This window comes from Macaca thibetana, chromosome 7 (genome assembly GCF_024542745.1).
Source record: "Macaca thibetana thibetana isolate TM-01 chromosome 7, ASM2454274v1, whole genome shotgun sequence".
Lineage (NCBI taxonomy): Eukaryota > Metazoa > Chordata > Mammalia > Primates > Cercopithecidae > Macaca > Macaca thibetana.
The window spans coordinates 111,986,346-112,004,391 of NC_065584.1; the positions used below are offsets into that span (position 1 = coordinate 111,986,346).

At 36.6% G+C, this 18,046-nt stretch overlaps 1 protein-coding gene, 2 non-coding genes and 1 pseudogene across 3 annotated transcripts in view; all 4 read right to left on the reverse strand.

Annotated features, from left to right (window-relative positions):
* LOC126959065 (uncharacterized) overlaps positions 1 to 18,046 on the reverse strand; it is a 186,933-nt gene that overhangs the window by 130,650 nt on the left and 38,237 nt on the right. Inside the window, exons 18-26 of the mRNA XM_050798018.1 lie at positions 15,476 to 16,338; positions 14,364 to 14,550; positions 13,934 to 14,066; positions 13,554 to 13,729; positions 12,432 to 12,556; positions 11,160 to 11,288; positions 9,368 to 9,484; positions 3,449 to 3,491; positions 1,972 to 2,009 (exon numbers count right to left, since the gene is read on the reverse strand). The gene's annotated coding sequence lies outside the window, so the exon portion shown is untranslated. The remainder of the gene's footprint in view (positions 1 to 1,971; positions 2,010 to 3,448; positions 3,492 to 9,367; positions 9,485 to 11,159; positions 11,289 to 12,431; positions 12,557 to 13,553; positions 13,730 to 13,933; positions 14,067 to 14,363; positions 14,551 to 15,475; positions 16,339 to 18,046) is intronic.
* Positions 2,449 to 2,515, reverse strand: LOC126960485 (small nucleolar RNA SNORD109A). The gene has a single exon (XR_007728025.1). It is a non-coding gene; the product is annotated as a small nucleolar RNA SNORD109A (small nucleolar RNA).
* LOC126960318 (uncharacterized) lies at positions 11,035 to 11,110 on the reverse strand (annotated as a pseudogene).
* Positions 14,314 to 14,393, reverse strand: LOC126960319 (small nucleolar RNA SNORD115). Its single transcript, XR_007727882.1, has one exon. It is a non-coding gene; the product is annotated as a small nucleolar RNA SNORD115 (small nucleolar RNA).

Consider the following 18,046-nt stretch of genomic DNA (forward strand, 5'->3'; position numbering starts at 1 on the left):
TTGACTATATCTCATTAAAGAAACCACATGGACCTAATTTTCAAGCATTACTCATTCTAGGAATGCTCTACAGAAACAGAGGCATGAGTGCATAAAAACTGGCATATTCTGATTATAAATATATGGATATCTTGCAGTAGCAAAATGTTCATAACCATTATTCTGAACAGAAGAAATGGCTAAGGAAAATGTGGCATCCTTCACATTCACCAAAAACACTGACACATCCATAGTTTTTGACATAGAGATCTCAAGACCTATAGGACCTCAGGAGATTGTACAACATATATCACTACCAAAATGTCAAATCTAAAGCTCATTTACAATAAAATTAATTGGTTATGATCAATATATCTTATATAGAAAGATTAATGATTGATAGATACTTGTATTAGCATAGAAATTTTTTCCCTAATATAGGGCAGATGATTAAACATATTTCCTCTGGAAAGCATGGGGAAAAGGTTAAAATACATCTGTCATAAATAATTTTATATTCTTCTATATTGCTAAGCTTTCTTAAAATGAAGTGGTTACTCTTGGTAGTAATTTATGGCTGGAGCTCTTTGATCTTAAACTAAAAAAGGGAAAATTAGGGAAGCAGGATTAAAAGTTGAAACACATTTTAGCTTTAGTGTGTCGAGAGCTCAAAAGGTGAAAAGCACTTAAATTTATCAGTTGTGTATTGACTAAGTAATCTCAAAGGAGATCCTTAAGCAAGGAGTTCACCGTTCTGACTTTTGGATTTATACTTTACCCAACTTCATCAACATTTCCCCAAATTCTCAACCGTACAATGCATGTGGGCCTCTATTAAGATGTATGAGAAACTTCTTTGCATGTGTTGTGGAAATAATCATACTAAACCTTAATAACTATATTTGCTTGTATATTCAATTATGTAGCACATAGAATAGAAAAGCATGAAGGTATCCCATTAATTCCCTCTCTGCAAAACAAGAGACATGTTCAAGTGATCTGTCAAAGAAAGTATAAAGAATTGAGTACCAAAATACATGAATATGTAGGGACAATACTGCAATCTTTAAGACTTGAGATTGTTCAGCATGTTTTTATAACAGAGAAAAAAGTGTAAGAGAATTTAAGAATATGCATAGAAAAAACATAAATGTGTTAAAATAAAAATACTTGAGTAACTACTCACGACACGATTTGCTAAAAAGGCCTATGCTAAAGAGAGAACGTACTTGATCTATTATGAGGGCATCGATCAATAAGCACCATGTAATACACAATCTATTTGAGACATTTTTATGTATTAACCAATATTTTGACTAGTTTGATGAGGTTTTTTTTACTTTCTATCGAAGAATAATATACATGTAGAAAAGTGCATCCACTAAAATTGTAAAGCTCAATGTATTTGCATGATGCAAACACAGCAAGTACTCAACACACAGATCAAGAAATAAAAATTACATGCATACTAGAAACCACCCAGGTGTCTTATATCTATGATTATCTCAGGCATGCCATCGAGAGAAGAAAATTTCCTATATAACTTACCTTGCTGCAACAACGAGAAAAAGACTAATTCAAGTCAATACTTAATAATTCAATTAGAAGCAGAAATATAATGTAGTCTGACCACAAAGATCTTATGAACCATGGAGTCTCTATTCTGAAACCCCAATAATTAAACAGATGAGGAAACTCTGTTAATATTTTGGTACACCTGGATTTCACTACAATAAATTTTGATCCAATATGAAATTGCCAAAAATTCTCTTAAATTCTACATTTTTCCATAAAAGCAGAAGAGAGTTAAAATTAAAACAGAAATGATAGATTCAATAGTGTAGGTGACATGGTGAGGGTCTCAATGAGGAAAAGGACGTATCATCAAAATGTCCTTCAATAAGCTTCTGAAAAGATATACACAACAACCTAAAGACCTAGCAAAAAGCACATGACATATGAATTTCAAAAGATAATGGTTTAGCTACTCACCCCTATTCTCTGAAGTGGAGGATCAGACTCCAGGCCTTCTATCTCAGCAAAACATGAAAGAGAAAAAAAAGCAAACATAATCTTAGAAAATACTCCACAGTAAAAATAACAAAGCACGAAACGTGGTTCCATTGTCATTATTTAATAAAGGCATGCCATATTTCCTTCTTTCAGCATAACACTAATGAGATTTGCAGACATATCACAGTTGCTTGACCCTTAATTCAATCTTCTAAAGTTTTTCATTTGTTACTTAAGAACATCTTTCCTATATGTAAGTATCTATCTACAATTAAAGCAAGTCTTGGGTGACTAAGCATACTAAAGAGCATACTGACTCCTAAGACAGGATGCTAATGCCCTCTCAGGAGAGATAGAAAAGGCATGCTCACAGGGGTACTCTGTTGTCACTGAGGGATCCCCAAATAGAGCCAGGCTCTGAGAGTCTTATTTGTCCTATTGGAGGGCTGCACATCTGGACCTCAGATTGACATCTGGAATGAGTCCCTCAGCATCCTCAGACAATTATTCTCATCATCGATCCAAACAAGCGCCCTCCCAACAAATAAGCATTTCCACAGCCAGGCTTATTTTGTGCATGGTTATCTAATGCATCATCAGTGAGAACAGTAAATGTACAGTAGACATTTGTTTAGTATCTGAATGATGGAACTCTCATATACATAGCATGAAAAAACATATGACTGAATTGTTCCAATAAAATTAGATTAAAATCTGGCCAGGCACGGTGGCTCATGCCTGTAATCCCAGGACTTTGAGAGGCCAAGGCGGGTGGTCACAAGGTCAGGAGTTCAAGACCAGCCTGGCCAAGATGGTGAAACCCCGTCTCTACTGAAATACAAAAATTAGCTGCGTGCGGTGGCACCCACCTGTAATCCCAGCTACTCAGGAGGCTGAGGCAGGAGAACTGCTTGAACCCAGGAGGCGGAGGTTGCAGCGAGCTAAAATCATGCCACTGCACTCTAGCCTGGGCAACAGAGCGAGACTATGTTTCAAAAAAAAAAAAATCTATTGGGGAACTTTATAAAAACTCTTTAATCAACTAAAAGTTTAAGGAGTAAGTGAGGTAGCAGAATAAATATATGGTATTATTACGGTACTAATATGTATAGAAACATCTGTGTTATGAATATGCTAGATAAAGATTCAAAAAAACAATAGTTAGAACATGTGAATTTCACTACGAGATTATTTTCACCCAACATGAATAGTGAAAAAAGGAAATATGTCAGTGATTCTCCACCATTGTTTAGGTCATTTCAAAAAGAGATTTAAAGAGAAGAGACAATAATGAGGAATCCTTGAGCAAGGTAGGGACACCCCTGGGGAAATATATCTACCAAAAGAATAATCTCTTTTCAGCCTCTGAAATAATGAACTCGCAGTCCTTGACGTTCTGAAATCATTGTCCGCAGAACACACAAAGAATTTCAAAACTACCAAAGTGGCTGCTCACCTCTTTTCCCTGAAGTTTCCTTGAAGTTGTTTGATCTTTTAACCTGCAGCAAAATATCACATAGAAAATAAATCAGATCAGAGAATGCTCCTAATTAATAAAAAATAAAGCACAAGATTGGTTCCATTATAATTTCTTATCATACAGGCATCTCAGCACTCTAATCCTTGCTACAAACATCAGCATTGTTTGATCTCATTACCTTTGTCATTTCATTTATAAATTTCTTTCCTCCTTGAATTCTTTACTCTGAAAATAGCCAATTTCCTCTCTACCAAGCTATCCAAGCGACACAGCAGTTGTATCTTGAATGGGAAATGCTAAAGTTGTAGTCTACCAATAAAGATTTTATGAAAATACACTGTGATGTGAAAAATGAAAGACACAAGATAGTGGTATTGTGAGATAACTGAAGAGTTCACCAACTGGGCCTGCTCTGAATGTGTTATTCATCCTGTTGCAATAGAATAGATGGCCATTCATTCAGCCACACCTCAGCATCTCAGATACTTGTGCTTATCCTTGATTCAGACAAGTCTACTACCAATAAGTAAACACTCCTCACACCACACTGAGGCTCCTAACAATGTATCTTCTACATTCAGCTTATAGCAAAAAACAGCTCAGGCGGATGTCTGACCTGACTTTAGTGAAACTGGCTTTCACGACAACTCCAGAAGCTTCTCAGAACCCTTTGGTCTAAGCAAAATGTGAAGTGATATTGCAGTGGGATGGCTGTCAATGCTGATATATTTACTTAATATGATAAAAATAAAATGTCAGGAGTTAACTATGAAGATTATATCATTTAAAAGATTATTAATGTATGTTAGGATCCATTTGACAGCAGCATACAACATGATATTCCTTCCATGTGACAGGTGTATATTCCCTATCCAGGGTAGAAGACTAGCATACAAATGTCACTAATATTGTGACGAAGTAGAAATAAGACAACTAAACACAGGAGGAGGAAAGAAAAAGAGGAAAACCAAAAGCACTCATGGGTACCCTCCCATGTACCCAGCATGCACTGTTCAGCCACATATACCCACCCACCCTCCTGAAGGCCCAGCACAGACAGCATTGTGTTTAAATCCCTGATCTACCATAAAGCTCATGTTGCAAGAGCAGTAGGGGAGTGTTAAAGAACATCCCCCAAACTCATAAATCAGAAGTAAAAGATTAACTAGGAAAACACAGAACTAGCAGAATGACGAGAGGTACAAAAGTAAACACTCCAACAAAAATAACAACTCTCCTAAGTATGAATAAATAAATAAATAGGCAAGCAAAGACTACACCGTGACCAAAGAGCACAGCAAATATAAAGAAAACACAAACACAATAAACATCAGTCATAGCTACACACACACACACACATGTGTGAGTGGACTCCACACACCTACTAGAAGAAAAATATTTTCAGCAGGCTCACAAAATAAAACGTAATATGATTTCTATTAGAGATGCATCTAAAACAAATGGATTCTAAAAGACTGAAAATAAAGGGATGGGTGAAAGTATATCAGGCACATGAAAACAAAAAGAGATCAGGAGTAGTGATTCTTATATCACACAATGTATTCAAGTCCCACAATGTTAACCAAGGCAAAGAAGAACACATTTTTTTATGCTAAAAGATATAATACACATGAAGATTTGACCCTTATGGAGACTTATATACCAAATAACATAATAACCACCTTTATGAATAAAAAAACTGCATGAGATGTATGAGATGTAAGGAGACAAGACATAGAAGGTCCTATAATAGAAAATGATAATACACTATTATCAGAAAAAGACAGATCAAGTGGGCAGAAATAGCAACATAAAAATAGGGTAGATTTTATGGCTATATATTAAACTTGACTGATAATGGAAGATATGTATTGTTCTTAAGTGCCCAAGGCATAGTCACAAAAAACTGATTGTATATTAGGTTGGAAAGAAAAATTAGTAACTCAAGAAATATTAAAAATATCACAATGCAAAAAAATAGACTTTATTAGCAATAACATAAAGGCTCTTTCACCAAGAAATTTTAAAAATATCCTATCTACTAACTCCTGATTAAAAGGAAAAATATAAACAGAAAATACATATGTTTAAATAATATGTAAATACATATTTTTATACATATCTTTGTATGCAGATATGTATTTACATATTATTTTAAATTATGCAACAAATGAGAATCTGTAATATGCATTTAAAGGCAGTTCTAGAGGAAAATTCATTGCACTAAATGTTTTTGTTATTTTTAAAAATGAAAAAGGTGAATGAAAGAATTCAATTTTCATCTTAAAACACTAAAAAAGAGCAAAAATGAAAGTATAAGAAAGAAATAAGGATCAAAACAGAAATTAATGAAGATAATATGTTAAAAACCATAGATGTAATTAATAATTGAGAAGTCTGTGGCTTTAAAAAATATTAACCACATAGGCACTCTACTAGCTAACTTTATCAAAAAAGGGAGAAAATACACATACACAAAATAATACTTCATGAGCACTTGAACGTAATGTGCATTCTGCTATTGCTGGGTGTCGTGGTCTACATACGCCAGGGGAGTCAAGTTGGTTAATAGTGTTCTTACATCCACCCTTACTGATTATCTTATCCATGTTCAATCACGTACTGAGAAACCACTGAAATTTCAAACTGTCATTGGGAATGGTCAAATGTTTCATTTCATTTCAAAAGCCTATGTTGGAAATGTAACCCTCAATGCAACGGTGTTTAATGAGGCAACATTTAAAAGGTGATTAGGCTGTGAGAGCTCTGCCCTCATCAATGGATTAATGCTGTTATTTCAGGAGTGGGTTCCTATAAAGAAGATATTTGTCTCATCCATACCGTCTCTTTGCCCTTCTGTCATAGGATGACACAGCTAGAAGGCCCTCACCATATGCCAGCCCCTTGATCTTTCCAGCCTCCCGAAATGTGAGCCAATAAATTTCCACTCATTACAAATACCCAGTCTGCAGCATTCTGTTACATCAGAGCAAAAGGGACTGACACAGAAAACTGGTAACATAAATGCAGTATCTTTTGTATCTAGATATCCAGTTGTCCTAGCAACATTTGTTGAAAAAACTGTTCTTTCCCATCACAGAGAGGACAATGTCCAGATAACATGCCTTCTTGGGGTGCAGGAATCATACAGTCCAAAAGCCGGTGTAGGAATCCAGGATGCTAAAGCCCCTATTTCAATATGAGGGAAGTCTAGGTCTCACGCTGTGTGAATCAAAAGCATTGTTCAAATCTTGTTGACTAAAAGTAACTGGTCAAGTAAACAGCAATATCCATAGTGATCTGGGAAGACGCCATTCAGCCTAACTCAAGAATGGGCAGATCAACTTGGTATTTTTCAGGATCTGAGTCTCTGATAAGGATGAAATGAGATAGAACACTTAACCACTGATTTTAAAGATTTTAGAAAGGTTAGAAATCTTTTGTAAACTAGCACAGTGATCAAATACATCATAGAAAAAAAAGCTGGATTTTATTCGGGGCAAAGGGATATTAAACCTGGAGATATGGCTGGGCGCGGTGGCTCAAGCCTGTAATCCCAGCACTTTGGGAGGCCGAGACGGGCGGATCACGAGGTCAGGAGATCGAGAGACGATCCCGCTAACACGGTGAAACCCCGTCTCTACTAAAAAATACAAAAAAAATAGCCGGGCGAGGTGGCGGGCGCCTGTAGTCCCAGCTACTCGGGAGGCTGAGGCAGGAGAATGGCGTGAACCCGGGAGGCGGAGCTTGCAGTGAGCTGAGATCCGGCCACTGCACTCCAGCCTGGGTGACAGAGCAAGACTCCGTCTCAAAAAAAAAAAAAACCTGGAGATATTATACAGCCTGGGAATCTCTGCCTTTTAATTTAATTTACTCTATTCACATGTAATTTTATTATTGACATAGTTGAGTTTATGATGTCATTCTTCTTCTTCTCCTCTATGTCTCATGTGTTTTTGTTCCTCTATTCCTCTTTACTTCTTTCTTTTTCATGAAGTAATTATTTTATAATTTAGCATTTAAACTTCCTTAATAATTTTTTCACTACATTTTTTGAATTTTTTCAGTGGTTGCTCTAGAGTTTACTGCATATATCTTAACTCACCCAAATAAGTTTCTAATTTACACTAGATTAATTTCAGTCATACACATAAATGTTACACCTGTATAGCCCTATTTCCCTTTTTGCCATCTTTTGTGGTATTATTATAAATATTACATTTACTGATGCTATAAGCCAAGCAAGACATTGTAATAAATATTAATCTACCATCCATACTCATTTCCTTAGTCCTGTATTGCTTTGCATCCACCTATCTTCTTTGGCAAATATATTACACTTTTATATGTAATAGACTCCAAAATACATTATATACATATCATTTTATAGCATTTATTTTAAAATCACTTAATAGAACAATTAGATTTCTACTGTCTTTTATATTTATATAATTACCTTTACAAGCATTTTGCTTCTTTATGTTGATTTGAAAAACTACCTAGGGTCACTTGCTTTCAGCTTGAAGAACTTCAAGTATTTAGAGAACTCTTTTAAGGGGGTTTTGACAGCAGTATACTCTCCAACTTTTTTTTTTAATTGAGGAAGTCTTTATTTTGTTTTCATTTTTGAAAGACAGCTTTGAAAGAATTCTTAGATGACAGGGTTTTTCCTTTGAGCATTTTTAATATGTTATCACTTTGTTTCTGGCCTCCATTGCTTTTGCTGAAGTCAGCTGTTAATCTTCCTGGGGTTCCCTTGTAAGGAACAAATCATTTTTCTCACACTGCTTTCAAGACTTTCTTCTTGTTTTCGACTTTCAGAAATCTTACTGTAATGTTTCCATTTGTCAGTCTTCGCATTTATTCATTGGAATTCATTGAGCTTCCTGGATATGTAGGTTATTGTTTTTCCACAAATATGGGAAGTTTTCAGCCATCATTTCCTTCAATATTTTTTCTGATCCTTTGTATCTCCCCTGTCTCTCTGGCACTCTCATATGTGTATGCTGGTATGCTTAATGATGTTCCACATTCTCTGAGACTCTCTTTGTTTTTCTTTATTCTTTATGTTCTCTGTTCTTTTGAACATAATCTCTATTGTTCTATCTTCAAGTTTACTTCTTGTTTCTTCTGCCAGTTCAAATCTACTATTGAGCCCTCTAATAAACTTTTAAATTTTAGTTATTGTACTTTTCAACTCCAGAATTTTCATTTGGTTCTTTTTAATAATTTGTATGTTTTTATTGGTATTCACTATTTTGTGTGACACACCTTCCTTTACTTTTTTTTTTTTTTTTTTTTTTGAGACAGACTTTGTCACCCATGCTGGAGTGCAGTGGTGTGATCTCAGCTCACTGCAGCCACTGCCTCCTATGTTCAAGTGATTCTTGTGCCTCAGCCTCCTGAGGCACAAGAAAAATTAGCCTCCACGTCCAGCTAATTTTTCTATTTTTAGTAGAGACAGGGTCTCGCCATGTTGGCCAGGCAGGTCTGGAACTTCAGCCAGTGAACAGTGCTGCTATGAACATTCATGTACATGTGTTCATTTGAACATTTGTATTCAATTCTTTTGAGTGTGTACCTAGGGCTAGTATTGTTGGGTTATATGGTAATTTTATGTATAACTTTTGAGGCACTGCCAAAATGTTTTCCACTAAATCAGGAGGAAAAAATTGATAAGTGGTCTTCTAGAAGCTAATAGAAAGAGGTGAGAGAAACTATATCCCAAATATATTTCTTTAGCTTAAGCTCAAACTAGAATACCCCAGAAAAGATAAAGGCCAGCCAGTCTAGTTTTCATGTCATCTCATGTCATCAAGACAACATAAGGTCTTATTGTTGAAACAAGCCATGGAACCCCACAATCATATATTCACTTTGCCTGAAAACACCTACCAGAATGGCATCCTTAAATCCTGGTTGAAAGTTCACAGGAGACCAAACAGATATCTGGGTGTGTCAGCTGTGCTGGTGTCAACAAGCCAAAGAGTAGTCTTCCTCAATCATCCTTATCTAAGGGGAGGAGGATGAGACAGTAGATCAAGATGACAAATATTACTTCCTGTATGTATGGCTTATGCATGCTATTTCTTAATGAGAGATATGATTAGTACTGGAAAAAATGATCCATTAGATAGGCTATGGGCCATTTATTCATCAAACAGAATAAAGACTAAGTATACAGGTCTCTTGACTTTGGAGAATATCTCAGGTAGTTTAATGCAGAAATAAGTCCTTCAATTGATCACCCTTGTTTACATATTCAAGGAAGCCATATTGATAACAATTGGCATTATAATGTTGCTTGCACTTCATCATATAATGATCATACTGGAGCCAGGTAAAACTCAAATTTTAGAAAACAGACATCATACTACTCATAATTGTATTTAATTTAATGAATGATGGGACATGTATAGATCAGAATTAGAACATGTAGCCATAATGCCATAGTCTTCATGTTGTGAGTCATCACCAATAAACCACAAACATTGTAAAAACATAGCAACCTGACGTATATAAATTAGAAGTTAATATGTTAACTTCTATATTTAGACCAAATGAGTGTCACATCTTACAGATGATACCAATAATCACAACACTTGTCAACATTGTATCAATGCAATTTTAGTAAAAAAGAAAGTTTCCCTCTTGCAGATCCTGTCAAGTATGCTAGTCACTCATTGAGAAGAAGAATGCATAATGATAATCAGGTTGCCTGAAGGAATGGCCCTGACTGTCATTCATATAAGTGTCCATAAAGGTCTTATTTACCATTGGCATTATTCACAGCACACACTTTCATCATAACGAAAATGAAGCCAAACGTACTTGGGAGAGAAAAGTCAGGCACCAGGTTGCTCATCAGTTTATCCAATTTCAAGTTTCATGGGCAAACACGTATTATTGAAACTCACATTTTTACCCCAACTGCAAGGACCCTTCAGTCATAAAGATTCATCTATGATCAAAATATATCCTAGCTCTGTTAAAATATGATGCTAACATTGCAGAAAACTTTGTCTGTATATTTAGACCACAATAATTGCAGCGCATTGAGCAGACTTCCAATGTATCATATTTCTCAACCTGAAAACAACCAATCGTAGGGAAAAAGTAAGGATTTTCTCATGAAGATTGCATTACATGTGTCAGTCAATCATTGAGAAGAAAACCCTATCATGATACTCATGTTGTCTGAATGAATAAATCTAATTATAGAGCTCAGTCTTCACTAGGTCAGTTACCTATTTGGAATTTTTCAGTCAGCAAAGGCAGCCTCTCACCTCCACTCAATAGAATAGTGCCAGTAGGACTTACCAAATCTTCCAATGAGAGAAAAAGAACAAGGGCCTTAGTGCCAAATATCCAAGCAAATTAGGAATTATAGGAAACTTAACACTTAAAGAATCAGAATTTATAGTTTACTTAGAAGCACACAGATAGAAGTGTGAAAAACAAGTTTCACAGAAAGATTCCATTGCCAGAATCCCAAAATAAAATCCCCAATGGAAGGAAACTAAGAAATCCAAACTTCTTGTCTCACAGTTGTTACCTAGGCTGGGCCTCAGCATAATCCATCTGAGCTTAATTTTTACATCATCATTTCTCTTCAAGATAACATCTCATCACTGACACAGCCCATGGCACTCATATGCATATGCACACTTAGATCAAATATGCTTACCAGAGATGGTTTCCTTAAACACTGGTGGTAAAGTGGACTGGATGCCACATTTTCAGTGCCGGGCAGTTGAGTGGTGTCAGTTTCTCCCTGAACAACAGAGTAAAGGGTTTTCTTCCTCCACAGTCTTTTCTGTAAAAGACAAGAGCAGGCTACAGTCAAAGGGTGGGATTACATCTCTTATATGTGCATGACTCCTAATCACTGTTCCTAATTTCTACAAGACTGAGATGTGTGATACTCCAAATATGACCCGTTACTTAAGCTGTGGTAGGCCACTGATTCCCTGGGTACAGTAAGGGCCAAGCACATAGGTGTCATGTCTTTTGACAACCTGGTAAGGGACGATTTCCCTGCAGAAATAAAAACTTCTTATCCTCTTCATATCAGTAACAATTGGCGTCATGCATAGTGTATGCCTTTCTTAATACTGAATCTAATGACACCTGAGTGAGACTCAGGATAAGGAAACGAGATTTCAGACTACCCATATTGTATTCAATTTCAATCAAAGGTAACCTACAGCTGAATATCAAGCCATTCCCTAAAATTGTCAAAAGTCTTTCAGTTGTGAGTAGAGCCTCAATGATCCACAAACATTATAACACCATACACAGCAACCCAAAAAATAAAATAATAGAAATGGATTGTCTATTTGTGCAATCACTAGAGTTGATTGCAATGAATTACTAAATGTCTCATCTTTAAATCAAAGTACGTTCAGGCCAATAAAAAAAGGAGTTTTAATGAGGACCCCATTCGATCAGTCGCTCGTCAGAAAGAATAGATCACTGCTCACTAATTTTGTATGAACAGGTAAATGTAATCATTCTGAAGGCCAATGTTCAATATTCAAATGGTCCACTTGGAATTTTTTAATTATGAAATACAGAATTCATATATATATAATCCATGTAATGACACACCTCTTGCTGGATGAACATTCTGAAGCACACCATGAGGAAAAAATCAATCAAGATATTATCTCTAATAATGTATGAGTATTAAGAATAAAGACAAGATAAAAGAATTTTAAAAGTTCCTTTAGAAATAGATAGAGGCAAATGATGCAAGATTCCCCAAAGGGTTTCTTCCTACCAAGCTCAAAATGGAATACCCCATACCTCCCAAATCTAATGACTTCTCACACCTTCTGGCAAGGATTGGCACTACTTTTGAGCCTCAGCTTAATCCTATTGAGCATGATTTTTGCATTATTATGTCTCCTGAAGATACTCTTTATTCATATATTTACGTTGTCTTGTAAACACTTACCAGAATAGCATCCTTAAACAACGGTTGCAGGGACACAGGATGAGTTAAATTCACTGCAGCATGCCTGTGTGGTAGCACTTGCCTCTGTGGCAACACCAGAGGATGCTCTTCTGAGCAGTCTTTATCTACAGGCATAGGAACGGGACCATACTTCAAAATCAGACATAAATTGTTCCTGTGTGTATGGCTTACACAGGCTATTTCTTAGTGGAGAGATACGGTCCAAACTACCATAAAAAGACATATTACTGAGGCTCTAGACGATTGACTTATCAACATCATAAGGACAAGGTATGCCAGGTTTTTGACACTGAATAATCTGCAATATTATCATATATCATACTACAAAGATGGCAAACAGGACCGAACATATTCCAACAGTATTTTAATACAATATCAGTAAAAAGTGAGCATTTTTTTAAAGAATTCCATCAAGTAGGCCAGTCACTCATTGAAAATAAAAACCCACAGTGAGACCCATGACTCTGAATTTGTGAACCCAGTCATTTCAAAGTCCATATTAGGAATAAGTGTCACCATTTCTAACATGTGTTTTCATTATTCTGAAAATAGTGGGGTCACATGTGTGAAAGGAAAATAAAAACTTGGGACCCCAATTTACTACGCCAAAAGAAAAAAAAATTAAGCTGAAAGCTGAGTCATGCAAGAATTTCCTTTTGTTCTCAAGCAGATAGCTACAGATTAAAGGTTGAATATCTCCATAGGTAGCTACTCTATGTTCACCTTATCTTATGTACAGTGATGATTTACTGAGTGTGAGATGAATACATTATTGACTATTCCGCTACCTGCTCCTTTTGTCTTGGAACATATGGATTATCATACCCTCCCTTTTTCCCCTCCAGCCCACTTTCCCCTTTAAACACTGAAGCCCTCAAAATCACCTCTGGAGAAAGACATAGACCCCAGACGGTTTCTGTGATTTGGGGTTTATTTCTTCTGAGCGTGTCCTTAACCTTGTCAAAATAACTTCTAAATAACCTTCTAAATCTCAGATACGTTTTGGTTTACACATGATAAGAACTGAAATTTGGGTATGAATTTGGTGATCAAATTACTAAATTTTTAAGTTTCATAGGCAAAGTGCATACTGATTCTCACATTCTCCTCTCCATTACCGTGGTCTCCTCCATTACCGTGGTCTCCTCCATTACCATGATCTCCTCCATTACCGTGGTCTCCTCCATTACCGTGGTCTCCTCCATTACCATGGTCTCCTCCATTACCGTGGTCTCACAGTTACAGCAAGTTCATCAGTAACTCAAAACAGTGAAACACTGTTAGAGCCCCACAAGAATAACATAGAAAAACATTTTGTTTAGTCATGTATCTACAGCCAAAGATATATTAAATACTGGAGTAGGTAACAGTGAATTTAAAAAAATCTTCAATATTGAATTGTATGAAGTTCAAATAAAAAGTAAAGATTTTGTCATGAGGATTATATCATAAAGGAAAACTCGTATTGAAATTCAGATTACCTGAAAGTGTAAAACTAATTCCTTCAGGTGGGAGTCTTCTGTAGCTCAATGTTCTATGTAGAATATACCTGTCAGTAAAGGAAGCTACTGATCTTTTATAATAGAATGGCACATCTCTTGGCAGCATGTCTTACTGAAACACACAATAAGAGAAAAAGCCAAAGAATGAGACCTGAATATACCATAGTATTAGAAATTACAGATCACTGAAACAAAGCTTACAGGCTGAGAATTTTTTGTTCATTTATAGGTATACTGACACAGTTGGGCAAACAAGTTACCCATAAAGATTTTGTTAGTTCAAGTTCAAAAGAAAATTCCCCTTGAAGGAAAATAAGCCGTCACTATTATCTGTTCCAGCACTGTCATCTAGGCAGGCTGAACCTCAGCATAATCCTATTGAGTGTAATTTTAAGTCATTATTTCTCACCAAGACATTAGAAGGTTTCATTATTGATGAAAGACATGGTACTCCCCATGCACACTTGAGAAGGCTTCCCGAAGCTCTGATGCTAGGATGCATTGGTGTCAAGAGCATTTTCATTACAGGACACCTGGGTGCTGTCAACTGTCCCAGTCGCAACAGGCCAAAGAGTGCTCTTCTTCCATATCATCAACTAAGGGGCAGATGTAGAGCAAATGTCAAAGGGAGAACTACATCTCACCTGTGTATATGAGTCATGCATGGTTTCTGTTAATTGAGCAATATTGACAATACTAAAAAAAGACCCATTATAAAGGTTTTAGTCCACTGGTTCACAAAATATAATACGGACAAATCATACAAGTCTCTTGGCTTTGGAGAAGCAATTCAGTGGTTTTATGCAGAAACAAGAACAACCCATTGATAATCGCTTTATATATTCAAGGAAGCTGTATCAGTAACAATTGGCATGGTTTATTGTATATGAACTTTCATAAAATACAGACACTCGGGAAGCCACATGAATCTCAGGATCTAGAAATCAGTTATCAGGGCACATGGAGTTGTACGCATTTACATGCATCTTGGCCAAAATGCCCAGTTTTCATATTGTGAACCCTCATCAAATGTTCCACAAACATCACAAAATGAAATAACATAAATATTATAATAGGTAGAGGTGAAGACCAGGCACAGGGGCTCAAGCCTGTAATCCCAGCACTTTGGGAGGCTGAGGTGGGCAGATCATGAGGTCAGGAGTTCAAAAACAGCCTGACCAACATGTCGAAACCCCATCTCTACTAAAAATACCAAAAAATTAGCCAGGAATGGTAGCACTTGCCTGTAATCCTAGCTACTCAGGAGGCTGAGGCAGGAGAATTGCTTGAACCCATGAGGCAGAGGTTGCAATGAGCCGAGATCATGCCACTGCACTCCAGCCTGGGCAACAGAATGAGACTCCATCTCATAAACATAATAATAGGTAGAGGTGGATCTATGTCTACTCTTACATGTAGAGGAAAAGAATATTACATTGTCTCATCATTATCTCAGTAAAATTTCAATAAAAAGACATGTTTTAATCACAAGGAAGCCATAAAGAATGTCAAGTCACTTACTGAGGAGTAAAATGTACACTGGGAACTGGGACACATGTTGCCGCTTTGGTGAACCTACTCATCTCAAAGGCCCTTTCAGGACCAACTGGAAGCATTCACAGCCTGTATTTTCATTATACTGAAAATGATGAAGTCACATGATATTTGGGGTTTATATTCAGATACTAGTTTGCCCATCAATTTATTCAGTTCTCTGTTTCACAGGCAAAGCAAATTACTGATGTTACATATTTGTATCCACTGGCATGATCCTTCTGTTACGAAAAGTTTACCAGTGAGTAAACTGGCCATACCATTATAATATCTTAAAATTTTTAAGGTAAAATAAGAAAAAAATTGGTGTAGTTGTATGTATGTACCCAAGTGAACATTACATGTTAGATTGGGCATTATTAATCAAGTGAAACAGAAAATAAAATGTTCTCAACTTTCAATCCCATCAAATTCAGGTAAAAAGTAAAGATTCTGTCATAGCATCATATCAGATAGGTCAGTCACTCTCTGAGAATAAAATCCATACTGAGATTCAGATTTTTTAAATGAGTAAACATAATAGCCTTAAGAGTGAATCATCACTAGCCCAGCGGTCTATCTTGAATGTATGTGTGATGAAGGCAGTCACTCTGCTTTCATTAATGGGATGATGCATCTCTCGTAACACTGAAAGATACAATGAAAGATATAATGAGAGAAGAAGAACCAAGGAATGAGTTCCAAATGTCTCATACTATTAGGAATTATAAATAATGGAAACAATGCTTAAAGGACAAAAATGTGTTGTTTACCCAGAAATGCATACACAGGGTTTGGCAAAGCAAGTTTGCCACAATGGTGTCGTTTTCTCAAGCTCCAAAATTATTCACCTAAAAGAAACAAGGATTTCTAACTTCTTGTCTCAGGTTTTTCGCTTATGTTAAGTCTCCACATAATCCTATTGAACGTAATTTTTATGTCATCTTGGCTCACTGTAAGCTCTGCCTCCATTCTCCTGCCTCAGCCTCCTGAGTAGCTGGGACTATAGGCATCTGCCACCACGCCTGGCTAATTTTTTTGTATTTTTAGTAGAGACAGGGTTTCGTTGTGTTAGCCAGGATGATCTCCATCTCCTGACCTCGTGATCCACCCACCTTGGCCTCCCAAAGTGCTGGGATTACAGATGTGAGCCACCATGCTCAGCCTGAGTCAGTTTCTTAATGCTGAGTACTAATTTGATTGCACTGTGGTCTGAGAGACAGTTTGTTATAATTTCTGTTCTTTTACATTTGCTGAGGAGTGCTTTACTTCCAACCATGTGGTCAATTTTGTAATAAGTGTGATGTGGTGCTGAGAAGAATGTATATTCTGTTGATTTGGGGTGGAGAGTTCTGTAGATGTCTATTAGGTCTGCTTGGTGCAGAGCTGAGTTCAAGTCCTGGATATCCTTGTTAACTTTCTGTCTCATTGATCTGTCTAATGGGGTGTTAAAGTCTCCCATTATTATTGTGTGGGAGTCTAAGTCTCTTTGTAGGTCTCTAAGGACTTGCTTTATGAATCTGGGTGCTACTGTATTGGGTGCATATATATTTAGGATAGTTAGCTCTTCCTGTTGAATTGATCACTTTTAGCATTATGTAATAGCCTTCTTTGTTTCTTTTGATCTTTGTTGGTTTAAAGTCTGTTTTTATCAGAGACTAGGATTGCAACCCCTGCTTTTTTGTTGTTGTTGTTTTCTGTTTGTTTGGTAGATCTTCCTCCATCCTTTTATTTTGAGCCTATGTGTGTCTCTGCACGTGAGATGGGTCTCCTGAATACAGCACACTGATAGGTCTTGACTCTTCATCTGATTTGCCAGTCTGTGTCTTTCAATTGGAGCATTTAGCCCATTTACATTTAAGGTTAATATTGCTATGTGTGAATCTGATCCTGTCATTATGATGTTAGCTGGTTATTTTTCTCGTTAGTTGATGTAGTTTCTTTCTACCATCAATGGTCTTTACAATTTGGCATGTTTTTGCAGTGACTGGTACCAGTTGTTCCTTTCCATGTTTAGTGCTTCCTTCAGGAGCTCTTGTAAGGCAGGCCTGGTGGTGACAAAATTTCTCAGCATTTGCTTGTCTGTAAAGGATTTTATTTCTCCTTCACTTATGAAACTTAGTTTGGCTGGATATGAAATTCTGGGTTGAAAATTCTTTTCTTTAAGAATGTTGAATATTGGCCCCCACTCTCTTCTGGCTTGGAGAGTTTCTGCCGAGAGATCCGCTGTTAGTCTGATGGACTTCCATTTGTGGGTAACCCAACCTTTCTCTCTGGCTGCCCTTAACATTTTTTCCTTCATTTCAAGTTTGGTGAATCTGAGAATTATGTGTCTTGGAGTTGCTCTTCTTCAGGAGTATCTTTGTGGCATTCTCTGTATTTCCTGAATTTGAATGTTGGCCTGCCTTGCTAGGTTGGGGGAGTTCTCCTGGATAATATCCTGCAGAGTGTTTTCCAACTTGGTTCTGTTCTCCCCATCACTTTCTGGTATACAAATCAGACGTAGATTTGGTCTTTTCACAAAGTCCCATATTTCTTGGAGGTTTTGTTCATTTCTTT